Consider the following 20,512-nt stretch of genomic DNA (forward strand, 5'->3'; position numbering starts at 1 on the left):
GTCAAAGCGTAAGTTTGCCCAGTCGCCAAGTTTGGATTTGCTTTTAACGCAAAAAAAAATTAATAATATTTCAGTTCATACAAATATAATTCTCAAAAAATAAAAAAAAAGATTAAAGCTCTGTTAATTTTTTTATATTTGTTCTTACTTAACTAAGTATTATTTATTCACAAGAAGCTTCAAAACGTTCAACTCAAAATTTACTCGACTCGGTATAAAACAGATTATTCTCTCTCTACATGCTAGACCGAAGCTCGACTGATGCTCAAAAACTTGTGAGGATATTTGATAGTGAGCAGCATCAATATGTTATGACAGTTGGCTCTCCAGTTATAATTCCTTTTGTAAAAAAGGCTTTGCGTAAACGTGCCCCATGCATAAACGTACCCCGGTCTACCCTACCCATTAGTAAATAAGTATTTGTGCTGTTTCATTTTTTAATTAAGTATTAATAAATAATTAGTTTTTAAAAATGATGAGATTATATTTCTACCACTAATTAAAGGTAAGCATATGGTTTATAAGTGGAAGAAATGAATCATTTAGCTGGTCTCTATTTATTAATCGTGAGCTATAAATTAAATGCTTGCATTTATTTCGAAAATTAAATTTTGAATATTTTAGCCAGTTTTTCGATTTACAAATACTTTGTCCATTAAATCAGCTGAAAAATGAGGCAGTGAGAAGCAAAAGGATGTAAGTGGACATTTTCCAGTTTTGAGAGTAAAACGCGTTTAAAGGTAACATCTTAGGTAGACTTTCACTGAAATTTGTTTCTAAATCATGCTGTATAGCAGCAGCTACCAGTGCTACTAGTACCATCTCTTGCCCCAAAACAGAAGAGAGGTTCACCTACCATTCGTACTGGTTATCTCCAAATTTTTAATTTTTCCCTTTGCTTCTGAGTCTCTCAAATATCATAAGGATATTACCATATAAAGTGAACTACAAACATGAATTCTCCATTCAACTTTATTTTGGTTTCGCTGACTGAAAACTTTCCGCGCATTCTGATTTTACAAAAATATTTACGATGAAAGGAAAGGCAACTTTTAAAAATAATTCTTGCATTCACAAGTGAATCAAGTGCTAATGAGGTACCAGTTTGTCTCGTTAACGCTTTTGCTTAAGTTGCGTTTTTCTCTAAAAACTGTTATCACTATATTGCGTATTAAAAAACCTAGTGTAACAACACAAATAAAATAACTATTTTAGATTGGAGAAAATATTTCTAAGTGTAGTTGCATTGACTAAAATGCTATCAACAAGCTCATTTATTGTTACGAAATCATGCATTTCACGTGTGAATCGTCTTTTGCAGTTCCTTAAACAAGCATCTCTATTTGTAGGACAGTAACTCAAACTCATATTTTAGTACAAAGAATCTTTCAAATAATAAGATAATAATAAACCACTTCTTGTTTAAATTTTTCCACTTTAGGAAGAAACTTCTACAAATCTCTAGTGTTTCACTTTCTCAACAAAAATAAGAACAACGAAGGTACAATAGTCTTACTAAAACTAAGATCATACAGCAGTTTAGTAATTTGTTAAACGCAATACGTTTCTTGCAAAACAAAATTGGATTGTAAGGTTGCCTAATTTACTACGCCGGAGTGTATACCGTGACATGCATAAACCTATTCGCCCCAAAAAATCGCTAAGATTTTTCTGAGAACAATTTATTGATCATCCTGATGTATAAAATGCTCATTTCTAACGCACATACATTAACTAAAATGGGTTTGCATAAACGTAAGAAACTATCGGCTTTGATGAAAATGCAAGAAAAGAAAAGTTGAAGAGTAACTTTGAACGTCATTTTATTTTTAACGAGTTTGAAACAAGGACATTTTCTTCACTAATGCTAGCAATTAGTGAAATCAGTATCTGCTCTTAAAAATGTAATTTTCTTCGTCCCACAGAAGTATCTTACTTAATGAAACCTTAATTTTGTTCAATGGCAAAATCAGTTCAAAAAACTAGAAATAAGCTTTCGATCTTACTATTATCTTTCTTATAATGAATCCATTTGATTCCTAATTATATGCACTATATATGTTTTCATCAGCGTTTTAAACATTATTTGCCAAGACATTAACTACACGCTTTAATGATTTATAGAGGCCTAAGAGTTCATACATATTTTTTATTTTTTTTAACTTGTAGCGGAATGTAGGGCAAAGTGAAATAGCGGGGCAAAGTGAAATGGTGAAATGTTTACTCTGCTTTTAGCGCCACTTATCAAGTAATATGTCGTCAACACATGTCGTCTATTCCTATCAAGAAATAAAAAACCCTCTGAAAATCAAAGAATTTGATAATACAAGCATGTTTAAAAAACTGATACGTATTTTGTAATATTTTTTGTGAGTCAAAAATTATTTTTGGTATTATTAAACGATAAACTTCTTTTCATTAACACTGAAATACTGATTAAGACCTACTTATATTCAGTGCAGTGTTTATTTGCTTAATATTAAGCTTATTTTTATTGTAAATAATGCAATGCCAATGCATGGATGGGGCAATAAATGCGAAAAATGCAATTCCTAGTAAATGGATGGGGCAAAGTGAAAAAGTTCATATCATTTACTGATTCGGTCTTTTATGAAATCACTTACGTATTCATTTATGAAGTCGTTTACATTGCTTCGTTTATTAATTCCTTTATTTATTCATTTATTGACTTATTTTCTTAATAATTCGCTATTTTACTGACTCATTTATTATATTTATTTTCGTTTATTCCTTCATTTTCTTTTCATTAATCAATTCATTCTTTTATTTACACATTATCATTGACAAAAAATAATCTTTAATGGTCGAATAAAATAAAAAAAAGAGAGAGAAATATTTCATTTTTCACTTTTCCCTACGGAGAAAAAAGATAAAAAATGAATACTTTTTTTTTCTGAGGCACAAACTTGCTGCCAAAAATAAAAATAATAATTACTTAATTCGAATTATATTGTTAAATATATACTTCTTCCTTTATGTACCGTAATTTTCAGAACAAATATTTAATTTGTTCATTTTGAAAAAAATAAGTTATCTTAACTATTTTAGTCTGTCCCACATTTCTCTACTGTAAATTAAGATTAAGGACTTAATCAAATCACACGTAGTACTCACTTGTGCTTTGACGATGAATTGCTACATAATTTTTTAAAAAAAAATGCGTCTACTACTTACTTGAGTGCCGTCCAAAGTGAAGGATCTTTACTAAGAAGAATCTTTTTTAGACTAATCCATAGCAGGTTGGCCTTAAACAAAAATAAAATTGAAGAAAATTAGAACTGCATGCAACAACGACGAAACTAACATCAAGTTTTATATTATACTTAAAACTAAATATTTCTAAATTATTTATAAATAACTATTAAAAATGAACCATTTTAGAGGTATAGATTTCTACAGTTTTATCGAGTTTTACTTTCCCCATTTTAGTGTAAATGAGTTTGCAATTCTTTATTCAAAGGAAATGATTTTAAAAAATGGAAAATCGAAAAAAAAATAAATAAAAAACTGATTAGTTTAATTAGCTCTGCTTATTTCCTTCCAGTGTGAATTAGGGAGCTGTTGTCAGAAAATAATCCTGCAGTTGTGTTAAATCTACAGTATGAACAACTAGTTCGAGTTCCGTTTATGTCATTTGAAACAGTAAGAATCAAAGGGATGTAAGTGGGTTTTAAAGTTTCGAGTAAAACGCGTTTTAAGTTCATATCTTAGGCAGGCTTTCATTGATAGTTTCCCTAAAGCATGCTGTACAGCAGCATCTACAAGACCTATGAGAAAAATCTCTTGCGCTAAAACAGAGAAGAGTTTCTCCTACCATTTGTCTGATTGTCTCCAAATTTAAATTTTGGCACTTACATCGTTTTGCTTCTCATTGCCCTATTTGTGATCAATTCCGTTCTTTTCTGTTTAAGTGTATTCAAAAGGTCTTTATTTTTGTCTCAACGGACTATAAAATAAAGTAAGACAAAACAACGTTAGAAGAAGCACAAATTTGCAAATTACAGCAGACACGTATTTCGGCGTTACAGAACACCTTTACCTTTTTCAATGCAAAAAATAATGAGCTTATGGATGAAAAGACATCCGACAAAAGCCAAGAGCAGATAAGCATGCAGCTTAAAATATAAAAACAGCGGATTAGCCAAACACCAATGACAAAGTTATAAACCGATCAGGAACCAATAGGAATGCAAGCAAAGGCCAAGAGCTTTCTCTTAGGTACGAACCCAGAAAGAAAGAATTCAATTGGACAAAAATTAAGCCGAAGCTTAAACAAAAAGAAAAGAAATCGTCAGTAACCGTGAACCGCAAGAAAGGAAAAGCTGAATAGAAAACCATGAAATAAAATAAACAGAAACAAAAAATATTCAAAAAATGGAAAATAAAGATAAGTAGAAGAAAATTTAGGGGGGGGGATGTCAATCAAGACAAGAAGGTAAAAATAAACAGAGGAAGATAGATAAAAATGAATGGGAAAAAAAGGGGGGGGGATGGGGAAAGGACAGTATTAAAGATATGGGAGCCAAATGTTGGAAAAATATGGAACTGCACGAAGATCGTTAACCAAGTTAGAACTGTTCCTCAAAATATGAAAGGATTCCCAAAAGTCAAGATCTGATGAATTGGGGCATTTTTGGACTATAAAATACTTTTTATGTTACTGAAAATAATGAAAAATAATTGCAACAGCCTAACGATGCAATGAACATTTCTCAAAAAGAGAAAACTATCTTATCAAGTAGTTAGAGATCTTTAAAAAAGAGGGGGGGGTGAATTATAGTAGGAAATATGTTATTCGTATCATCTTAGTTCAATTATTATTTTTTCTATTTGAAGAATATTTGGGCAGTTTGTTGTTTATCAAATAACGTAAGATTCTGCACTTCTAAATGAACGTTAAAGTTACTTTTACTGTAAGAGTTGGATTTTCTTTATAAAAATCTATCATGATTATATTTTGATATAAAATACTAGAGAAAGACTAGGTTTTTGTCAATTGCAATGCTTATTTGTGAATGATAAAAACTCCATCTACGAAGAAAATTAATTTTTTTGATTCAAAAATAAAGCTTAGCACAAAAAATATTACTTTCACTTAAAGAACTGGAAGGAAAAATGCAGATGTTTACTTTTTCAATTGCATCAATTTCTTGATTTTTTTCTCAAATTATAATCCGTTTTTAAAACGTCTTTGTTTAGCAATGATTGAATATTAAAATGAATTTAATCACAATTCGTAAAACAGGACTCAGGGGACGAGTGGTCTGAGTAATCACATTGAAATAGCAGTTTTACCCGTGTCTTTGTTACGTATGTCTTTTTTTGTTTTTGTTTTTTTTTGTTTGTGTTGCAAGTTCTTTCATGTGTTGTGTATAGCTGGGATTGTAATTTGCGCACAGTTTGCCAATAATGAAAACAGGAGTGAGATGCTATAATCGCTCTTCTCTGACATATCTGTGAAGATGGATAGCTTGTTGCATGTTATAACAGTACTTTCAAATTTGAACTGAACGTGAAATATTTTCTTTCCCAATTGTAAAATGTAGTTACTAAAAGTGCCATTACTCAGTAAAGTTTTAAAAGAAATATTTGCCTTTATTTTGTTTACGTTCACTTTTTTTTAAATTTAAATCTGCTTGTTTTTTAACTATTGATTTTTTTTACTTCTCTTTTGTCTTACTTTCTTGAGCAATTACGTTTTCTTTTACCATTTTATGCACTTATGTTTTTGCTTTTATATGCTTTGAAGAAAAAAAAGGAAACGTCCATTTTTCCTCGAAAAACCAATAATAATAAAAATTGTTTGTGTTATGACTCTTAATAGATTAATGGAATGAATTTCATAAAATTTTCAGAATGGTCAATGGCGTAACTTGTTTTTCTTGAAAGAGCGCTATGCAATTCTTACTTTGCTTTCTATTCTGAAGTAATAATTTTAAACGGTAAAGTGAACCTGTAAAATTACTTAACCAAAGACTTGTAATATGTAATGTCCCAATGTCTACTGAAAGTTTGATTTAACTCGCTAGAACCCAATTTTGAAGAGGTACACCATGCAGTTTTTTTATGCTCTTGAAAATTTCAAAATTAAATTAGAGGTTATGCATGTTATCGTAAGTATTTCGAGTTAGTTATGTTTAAATGCTATGTGTCAATATAAAACACATAGCATTTAAACATAACTAACTATTTTGACTACATGCATGTGATTTTTATATTGACTACATGCATGTTTTTCAAAATACAAATCATTGCGCTGTATAAGCACTATTTTGTACAATACAAAATGTTTATGTTATTTCTCACTCTGAGTATTACGAAATTTAAATGAAACATGTTCTTTTATTGAACTTGCAGTGTACAGCAGAAACTCATATTTAAAAATTATATAATATCAACTCCTATGAAAACTTACCTAAATTTCTGCCTCCGTAAGTTAGATATATCTCTTAAAAAAAAAACTCACCTTAAAAATCCAACTTAATGATACACTTCATCACTAAACAAAAATAAAACTAGATTTTGGAAAATAAATACACACATAAATGACCCTTCAGTTAGATTTAGAGACTACATGTATGTAATAAAGTTGACATGTATGTACTAAACTTTGAAGTGGATTTTTATTTACTGTCAACGTATTAGCAAAGTTACCCATTTTTTGTATATTTAAAATTAAGTCATTGAAAACTATTTTTCCCATATGAAAGGTACAATAGCTATGCTAAATTTCCTAAAAATTACTATTTTTTTATGTTTCTCTTATTTTGTATTTGATGTAGCAATGTTAATAAGGTAGTACAATGATGGGATCGGTGTAAAGAACATAGTATATCACTACTACATGAGCCTATTATTCAATAAACCCTGTTTTCTTCCATGACGCATATTCTCAAACTCTGTTGTACACGCACACATGTTCAAAAAAAAAAAAAAAGAAAGAAAGAAAGAAAGAAAACAGGAAGTTATGAAATAAAAATATATTTTCCCCTACTTCTAAAACTTACGAGTTTGTTATTTATTTGGTTTCATAATTGTAGCAAACCCCATATTAAAGAAAAAGTATTAAATATATGGATAACGCTCGAATGCATACAAAAGTATTATTATGCTAATTCTGAGAGTACTTTAATCTAGCAGTGGTCAGTAAAAGAAAACAATTTTACACTTTCGTAAACTAATGTTAAATGTGCCTCGTTTTACAGAGCGGTTAAAAACAAACTGATGGAACTCAGAAACTCGTGCATCCTGTTATGATGAGCAAATTCGCAATAAAATGCATGTGCTATATAAATCACGCAGCTGAGATTTTTGCATTACAAATCGTTGGAAATGCCAACACCGGGTGCGTTTCAACGATAAAAAGCAAAGCTGTCCGTAAAAAAAATCTCAACAAATAACGAAATAATTTCATTTACTTACACACCTGTTTTCTCTATCTACATCATTGGCCACAGAACAACACCTGAGAAAGTACCACTGCTTTATCAACGGTAGCACACCACATAAATTGGGAAAAAGATGTAAGTACACAAAGCCTGTTGACCACTTCATTACTTACACGTATTTCAGAAACGTGATCGTTGACATAATCCCGAAGCGAGATGTCATAAGAGCCGTTGCTGGCCCGAATGATAAGAAAGTAGTCCAAATGACATTTTGTTTAGGAAAGTTAGCTTGGATAAGTATTTACACGGCTCGCTGTATGAGCAGTTGCACCATCTTACGTGACCAACAAACAACATCTTTGCCTTAACAGCGTAAAGGCAAGATGATGTTTCAGTTGACTTTTGTGGTGGACCATTTTTGACTCTCCGCTCATCGAATCCTGCTCATTGTGTTTTTCTCGCAGAATTAGAAAACCAAAACAAAATTGTACGTGACTTTTACACCAATGTATGAAGAAGGCAGCTGCGCTCTTTACAGCATAAATGGATCGACCACATATTTAAACTATTTCTGCTGTACTAACAATGAAACTGGAAATGATTAAATTACAGTAGAAGAATAAGGATTTTGATACTAGAAACATTATATTTCCTTTAAAAAAGGAGTGTGGGGTTCACCTAATTAGCATTTTGTAAAAACAAATGCTCCAGGTGTAGTAAACGATTGACTGATAATTTTTTTTACAAACTTTTTCAGAGCTTCATCTCTTTTCAAAATTTATATTAGATGTTCATCAGCTTCAGTATATAGGACCGCATAAACTTCTTCCCCTACGGGGCAAATACAGGAAATATACATAACAAAAAGGAGGAAATAACCCCCCGGGCACCAGTCGATATGGAACCCACGAGATTTGGCATACGAAACGAAGCTTCTACTGATGTCACAAAGGTTCCAAAGGATTAAGTTACAGAATTATGTAAAGAATATTTGATTGCACTTTGCGCATAAATGGGGCCATACAATATTTTTCCAACTGTACTGGAAAATGAAGGATATCATTTATTCACCAAAGTTTACCCACCGAGAAAGATACTGTTAAACATACATTGTTATCTGATTATGTATAATATTTTTTTGAATTGACTCCAATTTTTTATCAGCAAAAATAGTTCATTTCAACTATAATTTCCCTTCGGCGATAATTTCTCAAAAGTTTTATGCCTGAAGGACCGCAGCGCACACATCCGATTTGCAACGTTAAAACCTATTTTAAAGTAACGGGGTTGAGCCTTAGTATTCGTAATGTTTCATTTAAAGTGGCCCAGATTATGAACTATTTCTATTTATTTTAAGATACCTTTCTTCATCAAGTTGAAAATATACTCAAAGAAACCTCCACACCACGCAAGTGATAAAGTATACAATAAATACTTATATACACACTTACAAGTACGCGTATTTGAATAGTGCTATATATTTCAACACTTCAATGTCAAGTAAACCATTGACATTTTTTATTACAAACTTTGTAAAATATCCATATTGATGAAAAATACTAAATGGAGTATATGTATTTCTGTAACAATCAAGTAAGTATTTTGCTTCATTTTATGCGTTTAAGTTTCATGTACACTTATTTAAGCTTATCGATATGGGTAAATATTATACAATTTTATCAAAAACTAATTATTTAATGCAATAAAACTTGGTATTTTAGCTTGTGAAAGTATATTAAAATTTAATCTTCAGAAAATTGCGTCTTTTTAAAATTCTCTAGATGATTTATAATCTTATGTTGGTATTAATTAAAACCTTTCCAGCTTGTTTATTACGCGATTACCTCCATAAGAATAAGTTTGAATATTTCAATTATAAAAACTTTATCCGGTAAAAGATGCTCCCATAATAATTTTCCTAATAGAAAAAATAGTTGGATATTTTTATATCCCCCCCTCCCCAAAAAGGTGACATATTTTAAAGGTTTAATATCTGGTTTTAGTTCTTAATTAAATTTCAGAAATAGCTTTGTTACAGCGTAATTTTGGTCAGAAAGAATAATTACATTTCTTTAAAGTAATCAAAGATATATGATTAACTTTCCAGCTTTTAAAGACCCTAGAGCACAAAAGATATAGTTTTATTTTCTTTGCATTTTTATTACAGAACTCCTGAGTAATTACTTTGCGAATATTCATTAAGTTTTGTTTACAGAAGACAAACTGTCTGAAAGAATGATACTGAGAATTTATAAATACTAGGGGGCTATCGCCCCCTGCTCGCTATCGCTCGCCAACCCCCGGAACTGCTTACGCAGTTCCCTGTGGATCGCTTCGCGATCCATGCTCGCTTCGCTCGCTCGCTGTATGCCAATACATTAGCCTAGCTAAAATTTTCCGTAAAAATTAAAGTTGGTAATTGCATTTAGGTCACCATCCATTTAACCAATATGAAAATTACGTTCATAATGTTAATTTGTCTGCTTTAGCCAGATTTTCGACAGTTTAACTTTGCTGTATGTAAGATGACTGCCTTGGCAATGTGCACAACTTTACCATTATAGATACAAAAGTGTCTGTCATTGCTTTGGAGAGATTGCACTTCTACCTGTTGGTCCGCGGAAGGTATTTTATTTCCCTTCTACCACCCATTGGAAAACCAATGAAGGCATTCCCCTATCCGCCACCTGGGGACGCGCCCTCTAGGGGTTACAGGCTCCCCCGAGGGATGTATTTACATTATTTACACTCTTATATATATTTACATATTTACACTCTTATATATTCTAATCTGAGAAAACTTCCTCATATACACAATTAAAAATGTCCCGTTTGGGAGCCACAACTGACACTGCTTCAAAAGATCTTGTTCTTGATAATGCCACATAGAGCTGGCCATGACTAAAAAACTCGCCAAGGCTACTTTGCTTGCACAATACTAAAACTACTATAACCCTAAACAAATTTGGCGAAACCTTTCAGCTGAGAATAAAAGGAATAAAGTAAATTCTTTCTCGGTTATTCATTTTGAACTGAACTGTCGTACTGAAGCAGAGAATAGACGACGCTCAAAGCGCCTACGCGTTCAAAACAACATTGCCGATGAACATGATTGTGGAGCAATGTGTGAAGAATGCGAATTTTGTGGTGCTCTTTATTGGCAGAAAGAGCGTAATACTGCAAATAAATATACTAAATGTTGCCATGACGGAAAGGTGCGGTTACCGGCATTGTGTGACGCACCTGATCTGTTGAAGGAACTGCTGACTGAAAATTCCCCAGCCGCTAAAAATTATCGGCAGCGAATCAGAGAATACAACTCTGGAAATGGCTCGTCTTAAATTGGATTCAAGAACGGTTTCCTGCCTTCTTTGAGCTTTTCTTTGCTGATTAAGGTTGAAATGGGCCACAGCCCGACTCAAACTCATCTCAAAAAAAAAAAGTTCGTTGAGTATTCTGTGATTCAAGATTTCAAAACAACGTAGAAGTTTGTTTACATGATTTATCGGCGAAGTGTTGCCAACAGAGGTTTAGAAATTCACCCCTTCATTTGCCGGCACGTAAGAGAATTATATATATAGATAATTAATCTTGAAATAGGATTCTTGATTAAATATATTAAATCAAGAAACTATTTCAAGGTGTTTTAAATATCCCTTAGTTTGGTAGGACGTGAGTTAAACTTCCAAATGTTGTGCAGCGAAAGTATCATCTAGAGTGACGTTATAAACGTTAGCTGTCGGAGTAGCTCTTTAATTCTTCTTGCAAAATCTTCAAGTGTCGGTTTTTGGAGATTTTAGTATTTTACTTCCGAAGCTGTTTTTTTTAAATCAAAACGAATTTCTTTATATAATACTTAAGCAAGTCAGCACAAAAACTTCCGATCGGGATTTAAAATTGGACTTGCCGCACTCTTCTTGAAATATCTTACCACCATGCAGTCAGAGCTTGCTTCGCTTTATGAATATTTACTATATATATTTCTGCATTATACATTAAAAATATAAGTACATAAATTGTAATGTAAGTATTAATAAATATATAAATCGGACAACTTATAAAAAATGTGTTAACTTTCAATATTTTGTTTTTATTAATTATAATATCTCGTCGTGAAATTCATTAAGAAACAGTATTAATTTAAAAAACATATATCGGCCATTCCACGGGTAACTGACTGACATTTTTAGAGCAAAACAGTAAGTATTTTGTACCAATCAACCCAAAATATACGTTGTGCAAACGTTTTTTTCTCCTAGACTATTGTATTTTTTCAGCTGAATTCAATGGCATGATTGAGTTCTCGAAATACATTTTGGATGGTTGAAAAAAAAATATATCAAACTCATGATAACTGTTTTTTTTTTTTTTTTTAACCATCCAAAATGTATTTCGAGAATTCAATTAAACCTTTTAATTCATCTTTAAAAATACAATAATCCAGGAGAAAATATTACTTGCACAACGTATGTATTTTGCGTTCAAAGTTACAAAATACTTACTATTTTGCTCTAAAATGTCAGTTACCTGTGGAATCGCCCATACATATTGTTTACGCTTATATGAGCAAGTACACCATTTTTAAAAATACGTTTTAAAAAGGAACTTTATAGATTTAAGTAAGCAAATGATTACATGATGGAAAAAAAATCATCAATTACAGGAAAAAACTCAAATTGATTGACGTTTTATTATTGCCTTGCGCCACCTCTAACAGGAATACACGAGGCAATGCTGCTTAATGAAATTTAAAAACTGTTTCACCAAAAGTAAAACAATCACTGAGTTGTTTAGGTTCGTGTCTGCTTTCTTTGTTTTTTTCTGCCTAGTTACTTCGTCGTTTTATTACAACTAAAATCCTCAACTTCATATATAAAAGTATAACATTTTACAAAATAGTATAGTAATTAGAGCAAGGGGAATGTGTGTAGTTTAATCAAGATAGAATGTTATTTTTTGGAGAAATATATTTCATGCTTTTGTTTAAACTTTTTTTATATGCTTAGAAAGAGTAAAAGTAATAAAATCTCGAAAATATTAGAGTTACACTTTGAGCAAATTTAACTTCGGTTTTGTGGAAATTAGAGATACCTAGTCTTTTGCTTTATACAGGCCAACGATTTTATAACACTAAATCAAATTAATTCCCTTTTGTACCATGGAAAATGCTTACGTTTGTTTAAAACATCCTTTCCTTTGGACACAGTTATTTTTCGGTGTGTTTCAAAAGTAATGCTTTGTCATTTGTTCTAATATTGAAATTAAATTTTGGGTTATTCAACCAATAACATTTTATGCTTGTACAATGAATATTTTTCACGCACGATATTCCACGTTTCATTAAACGCGAATTCCTGTGAGATCATAATGCAAAATAGGATTTTTTTTTTTAAATCTAAAACTGAAAATAAAAATTACATCCGACAGCCCCTATCAAACATTAAAATATTTCGAATAAACATTTCTAGATTGAAATCTCCGTTTAAAAATTATATTATCATTGAGAAATATGATTTTATTTTAATCGGTTAATAAGGAAAAGAGTCTGTTTTAATCAGTTTTGAACTGGAAAGCTGAAAAATTCAGAATGTATGAATAAATAGAGATCAGTGAAATGTATATTTTTTAATTCCTTCTATAAATTAAATTATTAATTATTAAATTGATTTGTTCAAAATATTTTTTTTAATGTAACTCTTAATTGAAAGAATATTCCTTTAAACAGAATTTAGTTTTGTATAGTGTACTAATCTGGGAATCGACAGTGTCCCCTTCAAGCCAAGCAAAAGCAAAATAAGTCGAGACAAATTAAAGCATAGCCGTACCATTCTTTTCTCGAAGCAACTCACGACACTTTTGACCCTCATTTAACTTCGTTGCGGATAAAGCTAGAAGCCAACATTTTTAGTGACTAAGAGAAAATGCAATAGCAAGTTGTATTAGATAATTTCGTTACATTTTTACTTATAGTTTACGATTATTGCCACTCGAAGTTCTTGAGTTTTGTCAATGGACTGATGATATCACGAACAGGATCATCGAAAATCTAAGGCACGTCTAACAGTCACACAAATATTAAATAGTTAGTATTTAGCATGTGACGGAAGGAAAATTTTGAACATTCTGAACTTTCAGTCACGTGGTTCCACAGTACAAAGTTGTAAGATTTCATGTGAAACCCAGTCATTTGCTTTAATATCTTGGGAAGCACTGATTTAAGAACTTTGTCGTATTTTTTCTCACTAAGTTACGGTGCAATATTTATTAGTGACCATATGACTATTAGACATATTTATATCTGTAAAAAACTGTAGTGATTTGGCAATTGCACGGCAACATTCTAACATATCAATAACTGGTACTTATCCGTTTCGCTGGCGCAGGTGTCGCCATATATGATACAACCAATGTCAAGCGAAATATCCGTCCTAGCAACCCTTAAATTTGAGAATTCAAAATCTATATATGTTTTTTTACGCGTAGCTTGAATGTTGTCACGAATCAAGTCTGTTTGACGAGTTCTATTAGCGTGAAATGGTAAAGCTGAATGGAATATGTTATTTAGTGGTAGTAAGCCTAATTTACGCAATATGTAAGCAGGCACAAAAAAAAAGCGTTCAAATCGCTGTTATATGCGATTATGATATATGCAATTGACAAGTCAATATATTTATTATATAAATAAAGAGTTATAAGAACTAATAAGGTCACTATAAACATTGCACAGTAACTATTGTAGAAGACAATTTATAGCTAATTGTTAAATAGGCGTTTCCCACTAAAACAATTGACTTCGTTTCTCATAAGATCTCACACTTTTTTTATGGCGGAAGCGAGACTTGCATTTTTGCACATTTTATAGTTATTGGTGGAACGATCTAAACAACAGACTTCAGAACTTAATTTCATATTTTAACTATAGAAAGACTTAGTAGATGTTATTTATTAGCTTATGTGATATTATGGCAGGAAAATAGTGCAATGGGGTATTATAAAAGACCTATGGCTGTATATAAGTAAATAATAGAACTGTGCGAAAATTCTTCCGACACCCAATAGTTATAAATATACTTTAGATTTTTTCAGAAAGTCGTTTCTCCAATCACTCATGTACGTTTATTATTTTGACTATACAAACATTTCCTTTTAGAAAATGGGGGTCCGTTTCCAGATTTTTAAATTTATTTTTTTCTGAAAGAACGTGCTTAAAAACATAAGATTTGATCGTTTTTTAAAAAAAATAATTTGACAAAGTTTAATATTTAAAAAAAATAATTTTAATCGGTGCATAGATTCAATTTTTTTTCTACTCCTCTGCACATGACATCACAAGTGGTGAAATGCCATTCATTGATGCCATTAAAGCAGAGCGCAACATTTAATTCGCTTCTTTACCTCACATGTACTGGCAAAGATATGGTTGATAGCAAGAGTAGAGCGCAATATTTCATTCGCTTCTGTCATTCGCTATTATCATAACCTGGAAACGCGGTAGACAGCAAAAGTAAACATTCAGCTCGCCAGTGGAATGTGCGCCAAAGTTCATCACTTGTGACGTCATAAAGAACACGCCTTATTTGAAGAATTGGACATTTTAAAAGATGAATTAAAAATTAAAAGTTTTTAAAATAAAAGATTTTCCTCGCTCCATGTTTTTTTTTTTTTTTTGAGCAATCACGATTGCTTATTGTTCTCATTTGACAGTTTTGAATTCCTATCATTTTATTTTCCCACCAGCACCCTCTGACAGCACCACCGTCACGTCGCGTCGGCCGGCCTCATGATGCTGCTCCTCTTGCGAAAACCGTCTCCAGGTTGCGTCCACATCCTACACGCATACATACACACACACACGCCTACACACAGATACACACACTCATGCCTGCACACAGACACAAACACATATGCCTACATACACGAACGCCTACACACACACACACAGCACTGCATACACAACATGCATTACACATGCATACATACACACACACACACGCACCCACACATATGCGCCTACACAAACACACACACATGCGCCTACACAACACACATGCGCATTCATACACACACGCTCGTGATAGCGAAAAACATAATTTGAATTCAAGACGCCAAAAATTCAAATTAAAAACTTTTTTTGCTCATTCTATCAACTTCAATGACTAATAGTAGTACTTTTGACTGATGGAAACAACACCTTTATGTTTGAAAAACATTACTCACTTGAATTTACGTAGAAAACTAAAGTGACTAGGTAAGGAAGTTCTTAAAATTTATTATGTTACATAATTATGAACAAATATTCTTGGGCAGCTGATTTTTCATAGTTTTGGCATTTTCTATATCTAAACAAAGTGGATTGATTTTTCTAACTAAATAAATTTGAATTTTTTTTGAATTTTCAGCTCATAAAGTGAAAAGATAATGTTTTTGTGATTGACAAACAAAGCATCACAAACATACTTCATATGTCGTCCCATTAAAAAAAATACATGAAAAGGCCCCGATAATACCTTAATGGTACAAATGTACCAGTACCCTTTCCATTTATCAACTTATATATATTTCAAGTCATAGGCAGCGAATACAGATTTTATTTTACTTATTATCAATTTCTCATGTAAACATGTACCTTTGCCGAAAATAGCCTTCGCCTTTTTGACATTTTCTGAGCAATAACTCAGAATTTGGAGGTATGAAATTTGCTCCTGAAGTATGATTTTCCGCCTCAAGTTTTATCAGCATCTGGCATTCTTCTGACAAAAATCACATTCCTGACATTTCTGAATAATCAACGTCAAGCGTATGAAACTGAAATAAAACAAAATAAATAGAATGGTGGCTCCATTTTCATTTGGTTTTAAAAAGTCTGTCAAAAATGCTTGAAACTTCTGGCGCTTCAAACTAAAGAAGCTGGAAACTCATAAGTCTAAGTGTTAGAGAGAATTTGAAACTCCTGTCAGTAGGAAGAAGGAATCGGATTTGATGAATTTAAGACTATTAAAAGAGTGACTTTTTATACTTGAAAAATAAAAGTAAAATATAATCTTTAGGGTTTTTTAAAATTAATAATCAAAAATTTAAGACATCGTTTCAATGGCTTATGTCTTGATATATGTATTTAAAAATACTGTGAGAAACGTATTGCTGTTTTCGGTTTTGCATTTAAAACCTCAAACAACCCGATGAAAATAAGTTTCCAGCACTTGAATTCAATGAAAACTTAATTTAATACTAAATTTTAAATAGTAAAATATTTTATGGCTTTCATTTGAAATAATTTCATTAATATGTTTAATATCAAACATATTCGCGTTTTTATAAACAAAAAATTCTTTACAATTGTCAAAATAACATTAAAAAAGAAAGAAGTTAAAATAACTGTCTTATTTATTAAGTAGGGAAACATGGGGCAAAGTGAAAAAGCGGGGCAAAGTGAAAGGCTGAAATATTTACTATACTTTTAGCGCCACCTTTCCAGTAATGTTTTAACTATGTAGTCGAACGTGTAGTTTATTGCAGTCGGGAAAAAATATTGCTAAAGATTAAAACATTTGGTAATACAGAAAATTTAAAGAAATTGATAATCATATTGTAATATTTTGTGGTAGGTCAAAAATTATTTTGTTTCTATGAAATGGTGAAGTTCTTGTATTTAGCATTTTAAATATTAATTGAGATCTCCAAACATTCAATGCAGCATTAATTTAGCTAGTATTAAACTTATTTGTATTTTAAATAAATTGTACAATTAGTCAAGTACAAACGGGGCAAAGTAAAATAGTTTGTTTCATTTTACTTTCAACTCAAAATAAAGTTCTATAAAATGTTGTAAATAAGTTAAATGCTTAGAAATAGTTTTTGGCACAAATATCAACTGCTATTTACAAAAGTTGAAAATTACGAATTGTTACATGACTTTCAGTATAAAACATAAATAAGTGTTTTAACTTATTATAGGTATTTGCGAACAAATGAAAAGTGTAGGGAAAGGTTGGGAATAATGGAGAATCGCGATATTTTCTACAATTCATGCTACATTGTATTGACTGTTGTCTCAAATTATGCGGGTGAAAGCCACCATTAGCGTGTTTAAATATGTTAAACCATGTTTAGATATGCTGAGGAACCATGCTCAGATATTTATATTTTTTTCAGTTTTTTTTGCCCTCTTTAAGAAATTAATTGCTTTGAACTAGATTGCATTAGTAAAGTCACTACAATTAGTTATTACATTTTTTTTTTGCAAAGAGGCCACTTTAAACTTCGAAAATCTGTGCAAAAACAATACGTAATGTTATTACTTTTGGCTGTATCGGTGGCTTTGTGTTATGACGTCAAAACAGGAAGAGTATGTGCATACCTGTTTGTTTTTGATCGTTGAAAAAAACGTGAATAATTAAGTACATTGGAATACATATAGTAAAAGATGCGTACATTTAGTTAGGTTGGGTTTTAATAAAATAACCATGCCCTTTTTTTCGAATATGATCATTAATTCTATTGCTGCTGAGTATGAATTCGCTCAACACAGAGTTCGGAACACCCTGCAATGTAGGCTCTAGATGTTTGGAGTTGCTTTCTAAAGAGTTAAGATCGTGTTGTAAACTTTTTGAAAGCCTTAAATGAGAGAGATTTTTGATTTAAATCCAAATTAACCGATTTTTCTGCAAATATTTCAAGCATTACATTAAAAATTACAGAATACCCGCTTATTTCCTGAATCATTGACTTAATGCTACTTTTTTTTTACAATTTTGTTTTTTATTTTCACAAAAGACCTTTCTAAAATATTAAAACAATAATTGTAAAATAAACTTTTAATACAAAGTGTCCCTCACTAAATCCGATTTCTCGCAAGCAAAATTAGCGAATGTAACTCATAAACTTGAGAAAGTCTTCCTAAAGGAAAAGAAACCACGAAGAAAAATCTTCGGAAAATCCAATCACCTAAGGATATCACGCTTACCTTATTTTAAGTACCATGTAGATGGAGAGCGTGGAGTTAAGCCCCGTCAGCGATTTTTTTCGTCATTTGAAAGAACATCGCATTGCTGCAGTCACGGACACCTCAAGAACTGCCATTTCTTGATTAAGTAATAAATAATTAGAAAGGGGAACTATTTTAATTCTCTTTTTTAATGTAGATTCTCTGGATTTGACGTTTATGAGATTACTTTTTATGGCGTTGGCTATTACAATTAATTACCATTTACTGATGTTTATCATTTCTTTCTTTAGTTTATATATATATATATATATATATATATATATATATATATATATATATATATATATATATATATATATATAATTTTAGATCTTAAAACTAAGAGACTAACATTTTTCACGCTAGTGTTTCAATTGCAGTTCTTGAAAAACAATTTCAATAGTGAAACATTTCAAATAATAGCAAAATTCTACTTTTACTACCCCCCGCCCCTTTCCGTGTTAAACATTTTTTCAAATCACATTATATATATGCAAAATTATTCGATATGTGTTTTTCAAATACTGGAAGACTCCTAGTGGTATTTTTTAAAAATTGTTTTAAATTGGTCACATTTGCCGTGTAGGGGTGTTGCACATGTTAACAAGCCTAGGGCACATATGAAAAAGGTTAAAACTGCAGAACAAATATTTTAGTTCAAATAAAAACTCTTAGTAAATATAAAATATATATGTTACCGTTAAAGTATATAATGCTGTTATTTTATAGAATACCTACTTATTCCATGAAATAACTGATCGTGTCCGTTAAAGTGTGTAATATGTTATTAATTTGACATTTTAACTAGTTATTCTATGAACTAACTAGGTAGTCTATAAATCAACTAATGAGAGACAGTTAAAGTGTAAAATAAACAATTTATCTAAAATGAAAAATCTAGGTATTCTATAAATTAACTAATGATAGACACTTAAAATTAAAAAGAAGCAATTTATCTTATTTATGCAGCGTATAAATGGTATTTATGGAAACTTACCATAAAATCATTTGTTACAACAAGAATTACTAAAATGACACTTGGAATTACAAAGAACATTATGTCTAAAACAAAAACATTTTTTGTTAACACACTGGTTTTTACACAAACATTTTGGGGGTAACACAGGGGTGGAAGGTAAATGTATTTGTCGTGCAAGATATATGATATAGATTATTTTACACTTTAACGGGCTGCAGATCGTTATTCTATGAAATAACTATTTAAACCATGAAATACAAGAGAGTTTCACACTTTAACGGACACGATCAATTATTTCATGAAATAACTAGGTATTGTATAAAATAACGGATTTCATTCTTTAACGGTAACATATACATATACAAATTACATTGAAGGATTTGTAGCCTGTACTGCATCAATTGAAATTGTTGAATATCGTTGTCATTAAGAAAATATTTTCCCCCAAATATATAACTCTGCTTACATTTAAACTTTAAAGCATCATAGCATATTCTGATTACTCGATAGACAAGAAAAAAGCAGATAAGACTACATAGCACAAATGTTATGTTATTATGTAAATAATATTTTTATTACATATTTATTTTAAGCCTAATACACGACGTATTTAAATATTATTTATAACTTCAGTTACTAATTAGATGAAACAAAATTGTCTTTTTTTGTCTGTAAGTATTATAGAACACTAAATTATTGACCAACTCTGAAGCAACAAGGAAAAAATATAAATACATAAATAAAAATTTTATAACAACTGTGTTCACAAATGTCCTTTCATCTACCTAAAAACTAAGTTGCAACAAAAAAGAGAGTAATAAGTAAGTTTTAATAAAAAGTATTACCACTATAAACATAATACGTTTTCACTGAAGGTTTCTAGGTTTCTATGTTAGTTCAGAAACGTGACTGGCTTCGATTGGGATGGTTTCTGAATTCTTTAGAAGGATTCCATGTGAATTTCCAAAAGGTTACTGACTTTTAAGTTGAAACTTTACTGTTATTTACTAGATACATTACTGACAGGTACTAGGCAAATTATATGCCCTTTCTTTTCTAGGAAAGTTTTTTTTTTCTTATTTTTTTTACAGTATAAAAGCTTAAAAACTTCTACACCAATAATATTAATCTGCGGTTCGC

The 20,512-nt window shown here is 30.9% G+C and overlaps 1 long non-coding RNA gene across 1 annotated transcript in view; it reads right to left on the bottom strand.

Moving 5' to 3' along the window:
• The window catches only part of LOC129218307 (uncharacterized), a 65,671-nt gene that overhangs the window by 14,190 nt on the left and 30,969 nt on the right, over nucleotides 1-20,512 (bottom strand). Inside the window, exon 2 of the long non-coding RNA XR_008580313.1 lies at nucleotides 3,196-3,266. This is a non-coding gene — a long non-coding RNA (uncharacterized LOC129218307). The remainder of the gene's footprint in view (nucleotides 1-3,195; nucleotides 3,267-20,512) is intronic.

This window comes from Uloborus diversus, chromosome 3, assembly GCF_026930045.1.
Source record: "Uloborus diversus isolate 005 chromosome 3, Udiv.v.3.1, whole genome shotgun sequence".
Classification (NCBI taxonomy): Eukaryota; Metazoa; Arthropoda; class Arachnida; order Araneae; family Uloboridae; genus Uloborus; species Uloborus diversus.